This window comes from Toxorhynchites rutilus, chromosome 1 (genome assembly GCF_029784135.1).
Source record: "Toxorhynchites rutilus septentrionalis strain SRP chromosome 1, ASM2978413v1, whole genome shotgun sequence".
Taxonomy (NCBI): Eukaryota; Metazoa; Arthropoda; class Insecta; order Diptera; family Culicidae; genus Toxorhynchites; species Toxorhynchites rutilus.
Window position 1 is genome coordinate 181,376,397 of NC_073744.1, and position 15,576 is coordinate 181,391,972.

Here is a 15,576-nt window from a genome sequence, read left to right on the forward strand (position 1 = left end):
TGGTAGAAGTACCCCGAATCTTATAGTAAAAGGTAATTTCAAAGGGTAGATTAGAAGATCAATCAATGAACAGTTCTGCGTTTGGACTCAAGATCGTGCGCTCAGTAATAAAATGTGGATGTGATAAAGAAAAACTAAATTTTGGGCGGGACGAAGTTTACCGGGTCAGTTAGTACTCATATAAACCTCCATCCAGCCATTTCTTGGGAGGGAAGCCATTTAGCGGGGACGCACCCAATCCGTTTCAGAACGGGACAACAACGGCAAAGCGCATTCCCCCGGGATAGAAGTTTATAAGACTTCACCGAGACTGTTGTTGTTTTGTTTTTTTTTGTTGCGTCGTCTTACTCGAGAACCGATGCTACCGATGTATCATCAACATCAGCTTATGTGTTGTGTAGGTGTGTGTGGGTGGTTATGGGCGGTTGTATAGAGTTTCAACGCTATTGTTCGGAAAGATAGTGGGGAAAGCGGAGAACGAATTCAATTGTGAACACGACGAGTGACGCATCGGTCAATCCATGAAGGTCAGCGCGATTCTTTGCTGAGTGTGTGGTTGACTTCCAGCGAATAGAACAAACGTCGCCTGAGGATACCACATACTATTGGCTGGAGTTATGGAACGAATGATAATGTATGTATGCTGCATAATGTTGGCTGCGCCATTCCCGGCGGGTGCTCACTCATCAGTTTGCAAATTTCACAGCGCGCTTCCCCCGGAAGTGGGGGTAAATTCCCGATCAAGAAAGCGCTATGACTTGACACAGCAGAATACCCGGCAACCGCAGCGCAGGGTGAGCTCGTGCGGAAATGGGAAGGAAATTCATTCGTGGTTTCTGCTGAATTGCTGCTGTTGTGTTTGCTAGTAGTTTGTGTGAGTGGAACGAAACCATGAAACAAAAAAAAATCGATAGGTATTTTACCTAATGAATCATTCCAGTGGAAAGCACTTTGGACACCTCGCGAAAAGTTGAAGGTGAGACGAGCTCACGCGGATAGCGCGCTCGGCGGAAGTCTTTACAGCCCCTAATGGGAAATGGTTGTCTCGCTGACACTCGGTCGTGTTTGCATGTTTATCGAATTCATCCTTATCATCATCCTGCCGGCACCACCGGATCACAGGAGTGACTGCACCTCGAGCCTGTGACAACCTTTCGTTGCTTGTCTTTTCCCTCGATCCCCGCGTCGTATTCGAGCGGCTTAGATGAGCTTGTGTTAATGGGCTGTGAGGAGGACTGACTGCCTCTTCAGAACCCACCCGGTATTTTCCGCCTGACCTAAAGCGCTTTTCCGAGGATGCACAAGATCCGAGACACATTCAGTGGAATTTTGAAGTTGGAGGCAATAGTGCATCAGTGATATCTCGAGTAGAATTTCTGAAGTGGCGCATCATTCGGGCAGAAATGAATCGTGAAAAAATCATGAATCTTGTTATACGGATTTACGTAACGTTCTACACGCTGGAGTCTACGCATACTTGTTTACATTTGACTAGAATGAAGTCCGTTCCAAACGTTTCTGGACATCTGGCTAACGAGAGAATGAGTTTCTGCGGAAATCAGATTCTTCTTCAGAATCTTTCAAGCAAAAGTCACGTTTCACAACTTGATTTACGCCCCCCGAGGAATATCTGCTGAAATGTAACCACATATCCAAGCCCACCCCAATAAAGTTGGTTATCATAAATCCGTTTGTTCGTTCCGAATGCGAAGTTTAACTGTTTGCCACATGCCGCAAGACAAATTTTAAGCGCTGGAAGTTGACTACCCACTCTACAGCATCATTTAATGGAATCCAACCAAGTGGAATACCCATCCAATCCAGATTATATTGGGAGATCAAACCTTGCCGTAGCAAAACAGAAACAAAAAACACATCATCAAAAACAGCAGCAGCAGCAGCATAACAATTAATCGGATAGTAATATTCGTTATGAATCGAAATATGTACAGCCAAGCGATGTTAACGAGTATCAATGGTGACGCCGCAAAGATAGAACCCTAAGATCATACTAGATTTACTACATTACATACTAGATTACATACAAATTTATTTTTAAACAATGTGGAAAAGCGTATGGTACCCTTCGTACATTGTATGCTACCACATCGTTCCTCAGCACTGACACTAAACTTAAGCTTTTCAAAAGCCTGGTATTGCCGCACTTCATCGCCTGCGATTTCCTTTTATCTAACTCATCAGTTTTTGCGCAATCTAAACTACAAGTAGCATTGAACGCTTGTGTTCGATATGTTTTCAGACTGAGTAGATTTGCCAGAGTTTCTCACCTTCAACATCGTCTGATTGGTTGTCCATTTCGCAAATTTGCTCCGATGAGATGTTGCATCTTTTTATTCAATCTTGCAAGAACAAAACTTCCAGGCTACTTACACGAAAAACTAGTAACTCTAAGAAGTTCACGCTCAAAAAAATATGCAATTCCACGACACTTCACTTCCAGGTATGGTAACTCTTTCTTCGTGAGAGGCATTTCACACTGGAATTCATTGCCAAATGAGTTGACTCTTGTAAAATCACAAACACTATTTAAGAGGAAATGTATAGAGCACTTCAATTGTTAAACTCAAGAAATTCTTCAAAGTAATAATTAATAATTTAATAATCAGTAATGCACCATTTGTACGTAAATCAGTGTAACAATTAAAGAGACAAAAGTCTCAAGTTACAAATTAAATTTGAATAAAGAATAAAGAATAAAGAATAAAGAATAAAGAATAAAGAATAAAGAATAAAGAATAAAGAATAAAGAATAAAGAATAAAGAATAAAGAATAAAGAATAAAGAATAAAGAATAAAGAATAAAGAATAAAGAATAAAGAATAAAGAATAAAGAATAAAGAATAAAGAATAAAGAATAAAGAATAAAGAATAAAGAATAAAGAATAAAGAATAAAGAATAAAGAATAAAGAATAAAGAATAAAGAATAAAGAATAAAGAATAAAGAATAAAGAATAAAGAATAAAGAATAAAGAATAAAGAATAAAGAATAAAGAATAAAGAATAAAGAATAAAGAATAAAGAATAAAGAATAAAGAATAAAGAATAAAGAATAAAGAATAAAGAATAAAGAATAAAGAATAAAGAATAAAGAATAAAGAATAAAGAATAAAGAATAAAGAATAAAGAATAAAGAATAAAGAATAAAGAATAAAGAATAAAGAATAAAGAATAAAGAATAAAGAATAAAGAATAAAGAATAAAGAATAAAGAATAAAGAATAAAGAATAAAGAATAAAGAATAAAGAATAAAGAATAAAGAATAAAGAATAAAGAATAAAGAATAAAGAATAAAGAATAAAGAATAAAGAATAAAGAATAAAGAATAAAGAATAAAGAATAAAGAATAAAGAATAAAGAATAAAGAATAAAGAATAAAGAATAAAGAATAAAGAATAAAGAATAAAGAATAAAGAATAAAGAATAAAGAATAAGATTGAATCACTCCGGAATGCACTCGGATTGCGAGACGTTCGTCAGCGAATGGTTTCCAGCATTTATTCCAACCGATTGAGAATGAGTTGCCTTCATTGATTGTTGGAAGGCGAGAACCGCCGAATTCGGTAACGTTGTAACTTGTGTATCATGTATCTGTTTCGTTTGTTTGAGGTCCCCAACCTTGCGTTTATCTATTGCCTATACTTCTCCGCTTTCCGGTTCTCTCATAACTTATCATTCTTCCATCTCTTCCTCTCTTTCAAATATTGAATCTTCCCATTGTGTCACGAGGTCCCACTGCTTGTACCAATTCCAGTAGATATTACATCAAGCAGTGGTTTAACCATCGAGAAGAAGCGTGAAGAAATTAGGTAAGCCTTATATGAGCCATACCGTTCGGATAAGAGGAACTGAAGGTCTGCCTTCTATGGGTTATACCTCCCATGTCAGAGGTACTGGAGTGTGAACAAGGTGAGCCATATCCTCCGTATGAGGGATGCTGGAAGTCCTACGTCGATCCTTCGGTTATACCATAGATATAATGCATCCCTAGTTTTTTTTGTGTAAAACTTTCCATTTTTTCATCTCTATTTATTTCAAATTATTCACATTTATTCAACTCTCTACAATACTCTTTAACTTTCTTCAATTTTCCTTTATTCTCTTTAATTTTATTCAATTTTCTTCAGATTTTCTTTACTCTCTTCAATTTTATTCAACTTCCTCCAATTTTTATTATTTTCTTCAGTTTGATTAATTTTCTTAGAACTTTCCCTATTTATTTCAACTTTCATCAATTTGTGAATTTTCGAATCCACCAATTTTTTTCAATCTGCCATTTTTCCATTTTTTTCTTATTTCCATGTTTTTTAAATTTTGTTCCGTTTTTTTTATTCCTTATTTTCAACTTCCAATGCACTAAAATGATCTTAAGTGTACCAATTTCTGAGTTAACCAATTTACCAATCTGATAACTTACTAATTTCCCAATTTTCAATGTCTAAATTTGATTAATTTTCCTAATAAATTGAAGTATTGGAATAAATTGAAGAGAATTGAAGAAAAATGGAAAATGAAATCAAAAACTATGATTAAAACAGAAAAATGGTCAACCATTGACTTAGTATTCATTTGTTTGTATTGATTAAATTATTCATACATCCATGCCTCTCACGCTAAAGGTCACGAGTTCAATTCTCGCTCCCGACATTCTTCAAAAAAATGGAAGTAAAACTGACGAACCAGCCAAATGAGTTGAAAATCACTAAAGGGTGTGTCACATCAAATTGCATCACGGAAAAATCGCTGTAGAAATTTAATTTTTAGGAATTATATCTTCAGCTTTCGCTTATAATCAGATAAGAGTGTATAGATCACGTTGGCCATGCTTCACTGTCAATTTTTCGTAAATTTGGAAAAATGTCGTCGAACGAAAAAGAGCGTCGTGAATTAATCCTGTGCACTCATTTCGAGAATCCGGAGTTGTCACATCGGGACATCGGTAAGATGCTGGGAATCGTCCAATCCACGGTCAGCAGAGTACTAAAACGATACTTCGAGAACCTAATCATCGACCGGAAGGTGAAAAACGGCAAAAATGGATGCTCCGTCAGTGAAAAAGATCACAAGCGCGTAGTTAAGCAGTTTAGACGTGATCCGAGAAGTTCGGCCCGGGATGTCGCCAATAAGCTGAATTTGTCAAGTTCATTCGTCCAGCGGACCAAGCAGCGGGAGGGCCTGCGTACATACAAGGTTCAGAAGGCTCCTAACCGCGGCTCCTTGCGGAAAGCGGAGCCCCCCCTTCGTGATGACCGGCACGGTAAACGGAAGGTTTACCTTAAGGAGTGCCTACAGAAGCGCTTACTACCACTATTGAAGCAGCACGAGGGCCCGACCACCTTCTGGCCGGATCTCGCTTCGTGCCACTATTCAAAGGACGTGTTGGAGTGGTACGAAGCCAACGGGGTCACCTTCGTGCCAAAGGAAATGAACCCGCCCAACGCGCCGGAGCTTCGCCCAATAGGGAAATATTGGGCGATTATGAAGCAGGCCCTCCGGAAGAACCCAAAAGTTGTCAAATCGGAGGCGGACTTCAAGAGAAAATGGATTTCTGTTCAAAAAAAACTACAACCTGACGTTGTACAGAACCTTATGGACGGGGTAAAGAGGAAGGTGCGAGCATACGGGCTTGGGCTAGAAGTATGAATAAAAAGAAAATGCCAAAAGTTGTTTAATAGTTTTTATTTTACTGTCTAAAATTTTCAAAAGGATCGGTCTACTGGGCGAATTTCTACAGCGTTTTTTCCGTGATGCAATTTGATGTGACACACCCTTTATAATACAGATAAAAAAAATATTATTCATTGAATGGAACAAATTTCGAATTCAATTGAATTCAACATATTTGCTGTGTAAGTAAAAAATTCGAACAAATGCCATCGATGTAAAGCATCTTGGTTTAGATGGCTGTGTTAGGAAACACATGTCGGTGGGAAAAAAAAAGTTTTCCCAACATTGCATGTATTTGCAATGATTATTTCCCCCGTCATCTTGGTTTTGTGCACCCGTGGCCGAGTGGTTAGCGTCTCACATTGTCATGCCGGGTGTTCGGGTTCGATTCCCGTTCTGGCCGGAGGATTTTTCGTCAAAGAAATTTCTTTCGACTTGCACTGTGGTCACGCGTATTCAAGAGCTTGCCCCTCGGAATACATTCAAGGCGTGTTATTTGGCTTAAGAAATCTCAACTAAGTATTAATAAATGACGCTAATTAATGCATACGTTGAGACGGCAAAAGTTCCACAGGGAACGTTAACGCCATTCAAGAAGAAGATCTTGGTTTTGTTGGCTATGTTGGGAAAACCGTAACTCATTGTTGGGAAAAATAACATTGTATTAATTGTGATAAATGCGTAGAAATATTTCCTATCAATTGATGCAAAAATCTTTCTGATCTATTAAGAAATGTTCGAGTTATGAGCATTCGAAATCTTCCATTTTTTCCTGCATGTCCTGTGCTTATGTTTTCGTTTTACTCTCCATATACTCCGGTTAGACGTAGTCCCACGTCAAAATTAAAATCTATAAATGGCTTAAACAAAAACAAAATTTTTTGCTATTTTCTTAATTTTTGAATTTTATTTTGAACTTTTTCAATCTTTCTTCATCTTTCGTTAATTTTCTGTAGTTTACCATTGTATGAATCTAAATATTTACCAATTTACTAATCTGCCTGTTTCTCAATTTTGTATTTTTTTAAATTTCAACAATTTGAATCAAAATACTTTCTACAATTTGACGATTTAAGAATTCACCAACTCACATTTTCCATTTTTTTAATTTTTAATTTTTGTCAGATTCCTTATTTTTTTCATCTGTCAGTTTTCTGTTGAATTCTCTTCAATTCGCGATTTGATCCAATAAGTAATTGAATCTGCCAACACTAATTTTCCCTTTTTTCCAATTTTTTTTTTAATTTTTGGAATACAACTTTCTTGAATTTTCACTAATTTTTGTTTTTTTCAATTCTCTTTATTTGTTTCGATTTTCGTCAGTTTTTGATTATTAATCAATTTGCCGAATTCCCAGTTTAATAAATTTTCTGTATTATTTCAATTTTTATCAACATTAGATTTTTTTGAATTCAATTTAATTTTCTAAATTGTCCTTCGATTTGTTTAGTTTATTTCAACTTTTTGTTCAATTTTCATTGATTTCATTCAATTTACCAATTTACGAGTTTACTTGTTTCCAATCTGCCAATTTTAAAATATTTGTATTTGTTTTCCATTTTTCTTCAGTGTTGTTAAGCTTAACTCAATTTTCATAAATTTTCTTGACTTTTTGTGCTATTCCCGTCAGTTTACCAATTTTCTTCTAAATCCTTCAAAAGTTTTCTGGTTTGTGAAATTTTCAATATTCCTAATTTTATTCCAACTCTCTTAATTTTGTTTCAAATTGTCTTGATTTTATTTCCACTGTTTTTTTTAAACTTCTTTCAATTGATCAATTTATACATCTGCTAATTTACTAATTTTCTTTTTTTTTCCTAATTTCTCAGTTTTCCATTATTTTCAATTTTAAAAGTATTTTTTTTTCTTGAATTTTTACAAATTTTATTTTATTTTTATTTTCGTTGGTTTGTGATATTTTATTAATGTGCCAAATTCCCTGTTTTCAATTATTATTCAAGAATATAAAATATCATCAATCTTCTGTATTGTTTAAATTTTTATCAGCTTTATTTTTTTTTATTACTTTATTTAACTTTTTTGAATTGTCCTTCAATTTGTTCTACGTAGTTTCAACTTTTTTTTTTCAATTTTCATCATTTTTTTCATGAATTTTCACAAATTTACTCATTTTCAACGTGCTAATTTAACGATCTTTATATTTCATTTCTTAAATTTCTGCGATTTTTTCCATTTTTCTTCAATGTTATTAAACTTAATTCAATTTTTAATAAATTTTCTTAATTTTTTCATCAAGTTTCTTCAAAACTCCTTTGGTTTCTTCATTTTTATTCATACTTTCGAAGTTTTCAATATCCTTAATTTTTATATTAAGCTCTTTCTATTTATTCCAACTCTCTTCTATTTTCAAATTTCTTGATTATATTTCTACTGTTTTTTATAAACTCCCTTCAATTGACCAATTTACCAATCTGCTAATTTGCAAATTTTCTTCTCTCCAATGCTCAGTTTTCCATTATTATCAGTTTCAAAAATATTAATTTTTGATGTTTTACTAATTTTTTTTTTTCTACTTTCTTTATTCATTTTGATTTTCGTTAGTTTTTGATATTTCATTAACGTGCTAAATTCTTGGTTTTCGGTTATTTTAAATTCAAGAATATAAAATATAATCAATTTTCTGTATTGTTTAGATTTTTATCAGCTTCATATTTTTCAAAACTTTGTTTATTTTTTTTTTTGACCTGTCCTTCAATTTTTTAGGTTGATTCAATATTTTTTCAATTCATCATTTTTTTAACGAATTTACTTGTTTCCAATCTGCCAATTTAACAATCTATAAATTTCATTCAATTTTCGCCATTTTCCCGTTTTTTTATCAATGTTATTAAATCCGATTCTTTTTTTCATAAATTTTGTTCATTTTTTCATCTATTCTCTTCAGTTTATTTTCATTTCCAATTTTCTTTAAAATAATTCAAAAGGTTTAATTTTTTCTTTAAATTCCATCTGTTTATTCGAACTCACTTCAATTTTTTTTCAAATTTCTTGATTTTACTTCTACTGTTTTTCAGTTACCTTCAATTGACCAATTTACTAATTTCCTTTTTTACAATGCCAATTTTTCAGTTTTCCTTATTCTCGATTTCAAAAATTTAATTAATTAATTTTTTATTAATTTTTTTCAGTTAATTTTTTTTTTATTTTTAGAGTTTTTTTTTAATTTTAAACATTTTCTTCAATATACAAGTTTATCATTCTGCCAATTTCACAGTCTTCCATTATGTTCAATTTAAAAAATATTGAATATTATCTATATTTTCTGAATTATGTATATGAAGAATGAAAAACTAAAAAACTTGACCAGTAGAACTGAAAAATGAAAAATTATGTTATTCAACAATAACAAAAAATAGCTTTGCGCAGTGGCGATATCGTAACCAATGAGGTTTTACCGAGGTGCGATTATTGCTAGTTGAAAAACAATAACAAAATCCTGAAATTCGGAAATAAATGAAATCAAGAATTTGAATAAAGATCTGAAAAAAACTTGAAATGTGAAAAATTGTTAGTGGAAAAATTCGCATCAAAGTCGCAAAACATTTTTTTAGCATTGGAAAATTTTAAAAATTTAATAAATTAAGAATTTGAAAAATTGTAAAAATTAAAATGGAAATTTTAATGGAAGTATGGAAGGTTCAAGAAATAAAAACTGTGAAAATGAAGATATTAAGAATAAGAAAATCCAAAATTAACAATTCATGAAAATTTCAAAATACAAAATGTTAAAGTTAAGAAATTTGGAAATTGAAACATCAAAAGGCTGAAAAATTGAAGCAATAAAAAAATAAAAGAAATAAAAATTTAGAATTATAAATTGAAAAATGAAAAGTTTCAAAACTATGAAATTACATTATTTTGAAATTCCAATATTCCAATCGAAAAATTGAACAATTGAAAAAATTAGGGATGAAAAATGAAAAATTCCAAACACCGAAAATTTCAAACTCTAGATTTCTTTTGTTTCCAAATCTAGGCTTGGAAGGCATCAAAACGTGCAACAAAAATGCCACAAAATTTCCAATGAATTTTGTGCTATACCCATATATTGAATAGTCAGGGGAGAATTTTTTTATCCCCCATCGGCGAAAGGCAATAGCAAATGCTTGACTTGCCCTCTTACATTCGGGGATTTATTCGGTTCAAGAGGGGGGTGAATGTGTGCGACCGATTTGATTACAATTTCAATCAAAACGAGCAGCATGATGTTTAACGTTGTTGTTTATCAAAGAGGCGCTTGACATGTGCTCGAGAGGGTAAGCCCCGGGGAGGGTTCTGATCAGCGAAATAATTTCATCAATCCCGATTCCACCGAACGGCAGGGGAGTGAGAGGAGAACTCATCGACAAATGTCAACCGATGCTTAACACCCTGCCGCCCGCGGCGGGGCTTCGATTTCATTTCGTCAAATCCCGCCATCAATTATTCCATGCCGTATTTCATTATCGCCGAGTATGCTATCAATAATTCAGCAGAGTGTAATCCGCTCGGTGGAACACATGCACACACAGCTGGATTGTTATTTTGAAAAACAAAAAAGTGGCAAATAAAAAGCGCGCAATTTTGATCCGGCCTCTCTCCGTTTGTAGCCTTCGGCACTCATTTCGGAATGCAATCCCCGTGTGCTGCGAGGGAGTAAAATGAAACAATTCGCAAAGGTTGAGCGCTCGAAATAAATGAAATCCCGAGCAGATTGTTCGCCTCGGATCCAGCTCCTTTTTTTTTGTATTTAAGCTTGGACCCTCACATGCCACCCTTACCCCAAGCAGAGGCGAGAAACAGCAGAAAAAAAAATGTCGAGGGTTCCCCAGAGGAAGAGAGTAAATACAATTTATCATAATTTGAATGCTTCCAAAAGCGGCGGGAGGGAGGGGGACAGTTTTTTTCCGCCGCGGAGAAGAGACGAATTATGAAAAATATTTAGGGCCGGCTCGCAGTTCGGCATCCCACACGCGATGCCGCAGGGCAGCGAGCGCGCCCGGAATGGAATCAGAAATTATAACGAAATGAAAAACCCCGTTGGTGGGTTGTTGGGGGGAATGGTGGGGAAGGCTTGAAATGTGAATTTTGAAATTAAGTGCAGAGTGAATGTAAGAAGGAGATATGTTTTTTTCCGGAAAATATATAATGGAAATGTATTAACCTGCTTTTCCACCATCGAAATTGAGAGAAGTTAGTTTCTTATTGATTATTTTCACAACCTTTTAATTTTCATTTTCAGTTTTCAATTCACAATTTTTGATCTTCCATTTTTAACTTTCGATTTTCAACTCTCAATTTTTTAACTTTCAACTTTTCAATTTTTAATTTGAAATCTTCAGTTTCTTGTTTAATACTATCTTTTTTAAATTTTGTTTTTCTCAATTTTCTTTTTTTTTTTGAAACTTTAGTTTTTCTCATTTTTTTATTTTACAGGGAAACTTCGATATAACGTCACTCGATATAACGTATATTTTACCTCGATATAACGTACACATTTCCAAAGTGTAAAGGAAATTTTTTTTCAATATTTTTTTTTCTGATAGAACAATAAATTATCTGTATTGTGATGTTAAAACAAGTTTTGTACCTTCAATCAATCCCGAAATACAGCTGGTTTTATGATTCCGGATTCTAAATGAAAAAAAGCTTTACTCAACAGTACGAAGGGAAACATCATGAGAAAGGCTGGGTTCGTCTTCTGATTGAAGCTATTCATTAACCGTACTAAAACAGCAACACAATAATGTATTATAGACTACGTTTGTGAGTACTTTATTATGCTTCGATATTGTCCGCTACGGACCTTCCGTTGTCCGATCACGGATCCTCGTCTTGACGCGACGGTATCGGGGGAGAATTCCCGGCGGTGGGACAGCGACTGATGCTGTATCAACTAGTTGGTGAGGCGGGGAATTCCCAACGGTGGGGCAGCCACTCAGACTGCAACGGTGAGCGGTGAAACGGTAGAAAACTTTACTTAAACTCTTTGAGCCTTGACAAAGGCTTTTGTTCGGGGTCGGCTCAACACTGCAGAGAAAGACTCGTGGCACTATAACAATTCACTATTTATTTCGACTGGTTTATACAGAGTTTGGAATGGGAATGAATGTTTTGCGGCAAGTGTACCCGTATTTATATCACTCGTTGGGTAGCGGTTGCTACTGTCAAACTGATGTGATGTGATGCTGCTGATCTCGGCTTGTTGACTCCACCCATATTGCGTTGGACGCAACATACCGGCCACCAATGGGATCTTGATTCCATTCAGGAACCTTAGCTGGAGGAACGTGTGGGGAGCTGTCGGTCGGTGTCTTCTTCCATGGTATGGGTTTGGTTAGCTGCAGCTGGCTCGTTGCAGGGGAGAATGCAGACCTTCACAACAGGCCTGTCGAATACTGCACCAGATGATGTCTTGACTTTCACGACGCGTACTATACCATCGGTGCCAGGATGCGTCGAGATGATGCGTCCCACAATCCATTTTAGTGGGGGCAAATTGTCGTCTTTCAACAGAACTAGCTGACCAGCTAAGACATTCGGTTGACGAATGAAATGCTTTGTACGCTGCTGGAGTTGCTGGAGATAATCAGTGGACCAGAGCTTCCAGAATAGTTGTAACTTTCTCTGCATCGCTTGCCATAAGGATAATCGGTTTACTGGAACTTCGGCCAGGTCGGGCTCCGGGATTGATTGGAGTGCTGATCCGACCAGAAAGTGTCCAGGAGTGAGGACTGCCAAGTCATTGGGGTCTTCAGACAGGGCAGTCAGAGGTCGGGAATTGAGACAACTCTCAATTTGGGTCAAAACCGTTTGCATTGCTTCGGCGGTAAGAGCTTCTAAGCCGACAACTCTTCGTAGATGGTGCTTCAATGATTTTACCGCCGCCTCCCACAGACCTCCAAACGTGGGAGCGCGAGCCGGGATGAAATTAAATTGTATACCGATTTCGGCGCATAGTGAAGTTACTGTGTGCTGATGTTGTTGATCGTTGAACTGCCTGAGAAGAGTTTTCAACTCCTTCTCGGCTCCGGTGAAGTTGGTAGCGTTGTCACAGAATATAGTTCGTGGTCTTCCACGTCGAGCCACGAACCGCTTCAACGCTGCGATGAATCCTTCGGTGGTGAGGTCGCTGACCATCTCGATGTGGATTGCTTTTGTTGTCATGCAAACGAACAGTGCAATGTACGATTTAATCAGGGGACCTGCTCTGCTTGGATTGGACCACAAAAATCGACGCCGGTGTCGAGAAATGCACGGGATTGTGTCACCCGTACACTCGGAAGCTGACCCATCAGCTGTTGTTGTAGTTCAGGTTTGGTGCGGAAGCATTGTATGCACGTTCGTACAACCTTCCGTGCCAGGTTACGGAGATTGAGCGGCCAAAAACGCTCTCGGATGTGTGCCATCATCAATCGAGAGCCAGCGTGGAGTAACTGCTTGTGTGCGGATGCGATCAAGAGCGCGGTGAAAGGATGGTCAGCTGGTAGGACGACTGGATGTTTCTTCTCGAAGGTGTGAAGTGAGTGGCTCAACCGGCCACCGACGCGGAGTATTCCATCCTGAAAAAACGGGTTCAATCTTCGGAGGGATGACCGCTTGAGATCAGCGCTTCTGCCAGCGCAAATTGAGCTTATTTCACTACTGAATTTTTCTCTCTGGACAACTTGAACGAGGCCCATGAGAGCTTGGTGAAATTCTTCAGCAGTTATGTAACGTGTTGAGTTCAGTGGCTTCCCCTGATTCTTCGATTTGCATTGCTGTACGAATCGGCGACACCATGCTGCGATTCGCACCAGCTTGGTGAGAGATGAGTACCGTTGGAATAACGATTGATTGTCGATTATTTGGTGGGCAATCGCTGCTATCTTCTTGAGGGGTTTTTCCTCGAGGATGTCAGTTGACACTGGATGGTGAGGAATGTGCATGCTCGGCCACTCATCTGCTTCGGATGTTAGCCAAGGTGGACCTTTCCACCACAAGGCTGTGTGGATCAAATCGCTAGAACTGATGCCTCTGGAGATTATGTCTGCTGGGTTCTCCAGTCCGGGAACGTGATTCCAGGGATGACCTTCGGTGAGACGCTGTACCTCTGCGATGCGGTTGGATACAAACGTCTGGTACTTGGATGGGGAACCTTTTAACCAGTGGAGTGTGATCATAGAATCAGACCAAAAGAAAGCATTAGCGTTTATGTTTAGAGCGAGAACTGTCTGATAATAAAGTTGACTGAGAAGGACTGCTGAACAGAGTTCCAGTCGTGGAATTGTTAACGATTTCACTGGAGCGACTCGAGATTTCGCTATGAGCAAGCGGACGGTAACTCTGCCATCCACTCCTATACTTCTTACAAAAATGCATGCACCGTATGCATATTCCGATGCGTCACAAAATCCGTGTAACTGGATGTTAATCCGTGAACCTGGAGCCTTGACCAGACGAGGCACGGAAAAGTCATTCAAGTTTGTTAAATCGAGACGATATGCTTCCCATGTCGATATCAAATTATCAGGGAGCGTTTCGTCCCAGGAGAGGTTGTCTTTCCATAATTTCTGGACGAATATTTTTGCCTTCACAACAATTGGACCCAGAATCCCGAGTGGATCGAAAAGTCTGGCCATCTCCGATACTACAATTCGTTTTGTGATTGGGCGGTTGTGGGTGAATTCAGGAACTTTAAAACGAAATGTATCAGAGGCAGGATGCCACAGTAAACCAAGTGTACTAATAGAGTCGTTGAGTGTGTCATCAATTTCCAAAATTGATCGCTCATCTTTCATATCAGGGGGGATGCGTGATAAGATTTCAGAGGAATTTGATGCCCATTTCCGGAGCTCAAACCCTGCACTACTACAAATCTTTTGTAGTTGTGTGTAAATTTCAAACGCTTCCTCAAAGGTGTCTGCGCCGCTATGCAGATCATCTACGTAAAAATCCTTGCCTAATTTCGCAGCAGGATCGTTACACTCTTTGGAGTGTAAAACAGATAGCTGTTTGAGACAGCGGGTTGCCAAATACGGGGCACTAGCAGTGCCATATGTAACCGTCGTGAGTTCGAACTGTCGAATATCGGGTTCAGATTCATTCTGCCAATATATACGTTGGAGTGGTCTGTCATCAGGGTGTATCCAAATTTGCCGGTACATCTTGGCGATGTCCGCAACCAGGGCAATTTCATGTAATCGGATGCGTGTAATAATAGCGACTAGTGAATCTTGAATCGTTGGACCAACCATCAGACAATCGTTCAATGAAATTCCCGTTGATGACTTGCTTGATCCGTCGAAAACAACCCGACATTTAGTGGTAGTGCTAGTCGGTTTTATTACTGCGTGGTGTGGAAGGTAAAACGTGGGAGAACAAAGTATGTTTTCGGTGTTGTTGATTGGAATCATGTGCCCCAGCTCCATGTATTCCCGCATGAAAATGGAGTATTGCTCTTGTAGCGTGGGATTTTTAGCCAAACGTCGCTTCATCCAACAGAAACGGCGAATGGCGGTTGTTGAAGAGTCGCCAAGTTGACTTATCATCGGTTCTTTCTTCGGCAATCGGACAATGAATCGACCTGATTCATCCCTAGTGGTGGTTTCACTAAATAGTTTCTCGCAAGCTAATTCTTCTTTGGACAGATTTCGAAATTCAGTACAGCTCTCTGTCTCCCAAAATTTTGTTAGCTGTTTATCCAGCGATTCGGTAACACAAAGTAGGGCAATATTGCATGGTTCGGTGGATGAAACTTGATCTGCAACAGCACCACTCACAATCCAGCCGAATACTGTACGCTGTAGAACGGGTTGAGTACCGGTGGTAAGATCGCTGCTGGAAATTCGTCCATCACACAATAGATGGAAGAAGAGTTGAGCACCGATAACCATGTCAACTTTCTGAGG

At 37.5% G+C, this 15,576-nt stretch overlaps 1 protein-coding gene and 1 pseudogene across 1 annotated transcript in view; both read left to right on the forward strand.

Annotated features, from left to right (window-relative positions):
* Window positions 1-15,576, forward strand: part of LOC129761623 (fasciclin-1-like) — a 308,799-nt gene that overhangs the window by 101,129 nt on the left and 192,094 nt on the right.
* LOC129763881 (U4 spliceosomal RNA) lies at window positions 9,062-9,178 on the forward strand (annotated as a pseudogene).